The sequence below is a fragment of the Gekko japonicus genome, unplaced genomic scaffold, assembly GCF_001447785.1.
Source record: "Gekko japonicus isolate JY-2015 unplaced genomic scaffold, Gekko_japonicus_V1.1 scaffold780, whole genome shotgun sequence".
NCBI classification, from domain to species: Eukaryota; Metazoa; Chordata; class Lepidosauria; order Squamata; family Gekkonidae; genus Gekko; species Gekko japonicus.
In genome coordinates, this window is record NW_015168071.1 from 1,296,291 (window position 1) to 1,302,556 (window position 6,266).

Sequence of the window (6,266 nt, forward strand, 5' to 3'; positions counted from 1 at the left end):
TGACACTGTCTAACCATCTCATCCTTTGCCGTCCCCGTCTTCTTTGACCTTCAATCTTTCCCAGCATCAGGGTCTTCTCCAGTGAGTGCTCCCTTCTCATTTGGTGGCCAAAGTATTTGAGCTTCAGTTTCATTATCTGGCCTTCCAGGGAACAGTCAGGGTTGATTTCTTTGAGGATTGACTGATTTGTTCTTCTTGCAGTCCAAGGGACTCTCAAGAGTCTTCTCCAGCACCATAGTTCAAAAGAATCTATTCTTCGGCGCTCGGCCTTCCTTATAGTCCAGCTCTCGCAGCCATACATGACTACTGGGAATACCATTGCTTTGACCATGCGGACTTTTGTTGGCAGGGTGATGTCTCTACTTTTTATCATGCTGTTTAGGTTCGCCATCGCTTTCCTCCCAAGGAGCAGGCGTCTTTTAATTTCATGGCTGCAGTCACAGTCTGCGGTGATCTGGGATCCCAGGAACGTGAAGTCTGTCACTACTTCCACGACTTCCCCTTCTATTTGCCAAGGAGTGATGGGGCCGGATGCCATGATCTTAGTTTTTTTGATGTTGAGCTTCAAGCCCACTTTTGCGCTCTCCTCTTTTACTCTGAGCAAGAGGCTCTTTAGATCCTTTTCACTTTCAGCCATTAGAGTGGTATCATCTGCATATCTGAGGTTGTTGATCTTTTCCCCAGCAATCTTAATTCCCGCTTGTGATTCATCCAGGCCAGCATTTCGCATGATGTACTCTGCATATATATTAAATAAGCAAGGTGACAGTATACATCCTTGTCGTACTCCTTTTCCTATGCTGAACCAATCAGTTGTTCCGTATCCGGTTCTAACTGTCGCTTCTTGGCCCTTATACAGGTTTCTCAAGAGACATGTGAGGTGGTCTGGTACTCCCATCTCTTTAAGGACCTGCCATAGTTTGTTGTGATCCACACAGTCAAAGGCTTTAGCATAGTCAATGAAGCAGAAGTAGATATTTTTCTGGTACTCTCTTGCTTTCTCCATAATCCAGCGAATGTTGGCAATATGATCTCTCGTTCCTCTACCTCTTCGAAACCCAGCTTGTACTTCTGGTAGTTCTCTATCCACGTACTGTTGAAGCCTAGCTTGTAGGATCTTGAGCATGACCTTGCTAGCGTGTGATATGAGTGCAATTGTGCGATAGTTTGAACATTCCTTGGCATTGCCCTTCTTTGGGATTGGAATGTATACTGATCTTTTCCAATCCTGTGGCCACTGTTGCGTTTTCCAAATTTGCTGGCAAATGGAGTGCAGAACTTTAACAGCATCATCTTCTAAGACTTTGAATAGCTCAGCTGGAATACCATCACCTCCACTAGCTTTGTTGTTAGTAATGCTTTCTAAGGCCCATTTAACTTCACATTCCAGGATGTCTGGCTCAAGGTCAGTGATTATACCGTCGTGTTTGTCAAGGACATTGAGGTCTTTCTTGTATAGTTCTTCTGTGTATTCTTGCCATCTTTTCCTAATCTCTTCTGCTTCTGTTAGGTCCCTACCGTTTTTGTCCTTTATCATGGCCAGCTTTGCATGGAACGCTCCCTTGATTTCTCCAATTTTCTTGAAGAGATCTCTAGTCCTTCCCATTCTATTGTTTTCTTCTATTACTTTGCACTGTTCATTCAGGAAGGCCTCCTTATCTCTCCTTGCTGTTCTCTGGAAATCTGCGTTCAGTTGGGTAAATCTTTCCTTTTCGCCTTTGCCTTTCGCTTTCCTTCTTTCCTCTGCTATTTGTAAAGCCTCATCAGAAAGCCATTTTGCTTTCTTGCATTTCTTTTTCTTTGGTATGGTGGTGATTGCTGCCTCCTGTACGATGTCACGAACCTCTGTCCATAGTTCTTCAGGCACTCTATCTATCAAATCCAGACCCTTGAATCTATTCTTCACCTCTACTGTATATTCATCAGGGATGTGATCTAGGTCAAACCTGAATGGCCTCATGGTTTTCCCGATTTTCTTCAGTTTAAGTCTGAATTTTGCAATGAGTAGCTCATGATCTGAACCACAGTCAGCTCCAGGTCTTGTTTTTACTGACTGGATAGAGCTTCTCCATCTTTGACTGCAAATTATATAGTCAATCTGATTTCGGTGTTGCCCATCTGGTGATGTCCATGTGTAGAGTCGCCTCTTAGGTTGTTGGAAAAGGGTGTTCGCTATGACCAGTGTGTTCTCTTGACAAAACTCTGTTAACCTTTGCCCTGCTTCATTTTGCTTTCCAAGGCCAAACTTGTCTGTTATTCCAGTTACCTTTTCACTTCCTACTTTAGCATTCCAGTCCCCTATGATGATGAGGACATCATTTTTTGGTGTTAGTTCTAGGAGGTGTTGTAGGTCTTCATAGAACCGGTCTACTTCAGCCTCTTCTGCATCAGTGGTTGGGGCATAGACTTGGATTACTGTGATGTTGAATGGTTTGCCTTGGAATCGGACAGAAATCATTCTGTCATTTTTGAGATTGTATCCCAGTACTGCCTTTTGCACTCTCTTGTTGACTATAAAGGCCACACCATTTTTTCTACGAGATTCCTGGCCACAGTAGTAGATATAATGGTCTTCTGAGTTAAATTCGCCCATTCCTGTCCACTTTAGTTCACTGATTCCTAGGATATCGATGTTCAGTCTTGCCATCTCATTTTTGACCACGTCAAGCTTACCTTGATTCATAGATCTTACATTCCAGGTTCCTATGTAGTATTGTTCTTTGCAGCATTGGACTTTCCTTTCACCATCAGACACATCCACAACTGAGGGTCCTTTCGGCTTTGGCCCAGCCGCTTCACTCTTTCTGGGGTTACTTGTACTTGCCCTCTGCTCTTCCTCAGTAGCATATTGGACACCTTCCGACCTGAGGGGCTCATCTTCCGGCGTCATATCTTTTAGCCTTTTGATACTGTCCATGGGGTTTTCTTGGCAAAAATACTGGAGTGGGTTGCCATTTCCTTCTCCAGGTGGATCACGCTTGGTCTGAGTTCTCTGCTGTGGCCTGTCCGTCTTGGGTGGCCCTTCACGGCATAGCCCACAGCTTCATTGAACTGCGCAAGCCCCCTCGCCACGACAAGGCAGTGATCCATGAGGGGGAGTATTAGCTGTAGGATGCCTTATTTGATTAATCACATGTTAGCTGATTTATTACACTTTGAGAGAAGTAAAACTATGAGAGAAACAAAGATATTTTCCTCATTTCCCCTGATTTACTCTGATGCAGTCTGTGGATGTTTCCATGTTGGTGAATGATTATTTGCAAAATGATTATTTGCACAAGTGCAAAGTGATGGGACAGTCCTATCCCACAGAATGCTGCAGCCGCAGTTTTAGCTGCTGTTGCTCTGAACCCACATTATGGTCATGCATATTTTAAAACTTTTTGTTAGTTTCTCACGACTGTTTTCTTTATACTTGTTCTATGATTAGGTTGTGTTTGTCCACATTTGTCTTGGGTCCAAGCCAGGGCAGGATAAAAATATGGTGTATTTAAGAGTTGTCTGTAAAATGCCAATCATAACTGCATAGAACATTTTTTTTCTTTAAAAAAACAACAGATACAGAAAGCATAAGTGCAGTAGATAGGTAATAAATTTAAATGAGATTTGTATAGGTCTTTAAATGAACATAACTGGTACATTCTCTTCAGTATACCATAGTTCATTTTCATCTTGCAGAAAATGTAAACTTTCCTTTGACTAACTATAGCTTAACCTTAGTTTCATTCATGCTAGATCTGCAAAGTACTTAGAGCTGAAGAAATTGAGGACTATTTATCCTCATTCTGATAATAAATGAGATGTGAAATTAGCTTCATGGTAAATGATTCCCTGGAGGTTGTTTTATACAATAACATGAGAGTTTTGCAGGTTTTCATCTAGCAGATGTGTTTAAAAGTGGTCTGCATTTTGAAACAAATTTATACTATGTGCAGGGTTGTTTTGTACCTTTGTATTTGTAACTATGACAGGACATACCTGGTTTTCATTGAAGCTTGATGTGAACCTTTTTTCTACCGAGTGACAAGTGGAACATTTTACGACAAGATATAAGAATTGTCTCTGTGTGGGATCCATAACACATCCTTCAGGATTAAAAACAGGTTACCTAAGATGTCACTGAAAATGAGTTCAAAGTCTGATGATAACAGTTCAGAAATAGATAGTGGACAAGGAGCTGAGTCAGGTGACAGATCAGGTGATTGTCCATGGTAATTCTGGCTTGACCTCTTTGGTTGCCAACATAACATAACATTCTAAATTTGGAAAGGATTGCACTGACTTTAAATAACATCAAAGTATTTAGAAGGCAGTGCTGGAGGTTAATGAAGGTGTAAGCCACCCTGTACAAAATATAGAATATGAAGGAAATATCTTTAGGTCCTCACTGGATTATTGTTGAGACTTCTGTATTCAGACTTGCCAAAAATATTTTGGAGGGCAATAGCCCACATCCATTTGACAAACCAAAAATGACCTTCTTATAATATAGTACTTTTGCTGTTCTAAGTGTTTCATACATATTGTCTTTTTGTAATCTTTGCAACAGTCCTGTAAGATAAGACAATATCGCTATCCCCATATTGTGGGGGTGCTGAGCCACTCAGTTTGCTAGAAAATCTAATACTAGGAGAACAAACATGCTAGGCACTACTAATGCAACTGGGATGTCTCCAGAGTTATGACTGCAGAGATCATATGGCACCAGAAGAAGACTGGCCATTTAACTTGCAGGAAAATTTTCTGATGGGCCATTACCCTAGAGGGCCACTGGTGGCTGGGAGGAAGCACAGCAAAGCCTAGGAATTCTAACAATGCCTCAGGGGCCACTTGGCTCAGACTCTTCATCAACAATGGTAGTTGGTGTCAACTCACAGATAGTCTCCCAAGCTAATGCAAGTTTGGGGGAGAAGAAGAAGAGTTGGTTTTATACCCTGCCCTTCACTACCTGAAAGAGTCTCAGAGCCGCACACAATCACTTTCCGTTTCTCTCCCTACAAAAGATACCCTGTGAGGTAGGTGGGGCTGAGAGAGTTCTGAAAGAACTGTGACTGTCCCAAGGTCACCCAGTTGGCTTCATGTGGAGGAGTGGGGTATCAAACCCTGTTCTCCAGATTAGAGTCCGCCACTCTTAACCACTACACCAAGCTGGCTCTCAGGAGGACTCAGTGGGTGAGCTAGTACCCATCGTTGGTGCTCCTGAGCTGAATGGACCCTGCAGTATTGATGTAGCACCACAGGGGATGGTCAGCTTGGCTTGTTCCAGGGTTATTTTCACTTCTCAGTCTGCTCCTGGGTAAAACTATTTTCCCACTATTTTAGAACAGCCCTGGTGGCATTCAAAAAAGGCGCTTTCAGCCTGATAAAAGTCTCCTGCGTTCAAAATAGAGTTGCCAACCTCCAGGTGGTGACTGGAGATCTCCTGAGATTTCACCTGATCTCCAGATGTCAGAGATCAGTTCCCCTGGAGAAAATTGCTGCTTTGGAAGGTGGACTCTATGGCATTATACCCTGCTGAGTCCCAACCCTTCCCAAACCTCACCCTCTTCAGACTCCACACCCTCAAAATATCTCCAGGAATTTCCAAAATCAGGGCTTTTGTGCCTTATTATTCAGGGAAGGGTCTATTGGTTAGTATCTGTGACAAGATGCACAACTCCATCTATTTATACATTATTGTTTACACAACAATAATGAATGATCTTTGCTAGTAATAAATAGACAAGTACTTTATGACACCAAATGCATTGTATGAGGTGGACCTGAATATGCAGTTTATTAACATGTCATGTATGATGGCCCCATCCACTTTCCTTCCTCAGAGGCAAGGTTTTTCCTCCATTTTCCTTTGCCTTTACTGACTGAGCTGCCCTAGTAATGTGTTTTCTTCTCTGCTGAAGAAATGTGGCTGTCCCACCCTACCACAGTACAGTATTTTGGATCTTGGCTCAGCCCAGGAACCTTAGGGAAGGGTCAGGAGCCTGCTTTTAATTTAAATTTAACAACTTAAATGGCACTTGAGGCATTTTAAGATTCACAATTCAACAAAATATTTTATTTAACATAGAGGGTGAGGTGAAATCAGGGGTTGAAATTTCTGAGGTAAAACCAGTACAAGCACAGACTCTAGTTCTTATGTTTCAGGCTAATGAGAGTTTCTTAAGCTATTCACAGTTACTTAAAATCTTTATGTTGAGAGGCTTTTGTTCCAGATTTTTTCTCAAACACTTCAGTACACTTTTCTTTGAGTATTCTCTAACTCCTTT

At 42.1% G+C, this 6,266-nt stretch overlaps 1 protein-coding gene across 1 annotated transcript in view; it reads left to right on the top strand.

Moving 5' to 3' along the window:
• The window catches only part of MALRD1 (MAM and LDL receptor class A domain containing 1), a gene marked incomplete at its 3' end in the record, with an annotated part of 156,338 nt that overhangs the window by 102,880 nt on the left and 47,192 nt on the right, over positions 1 to 6,266 (top strand). The window lies entirely within an intron of this gene.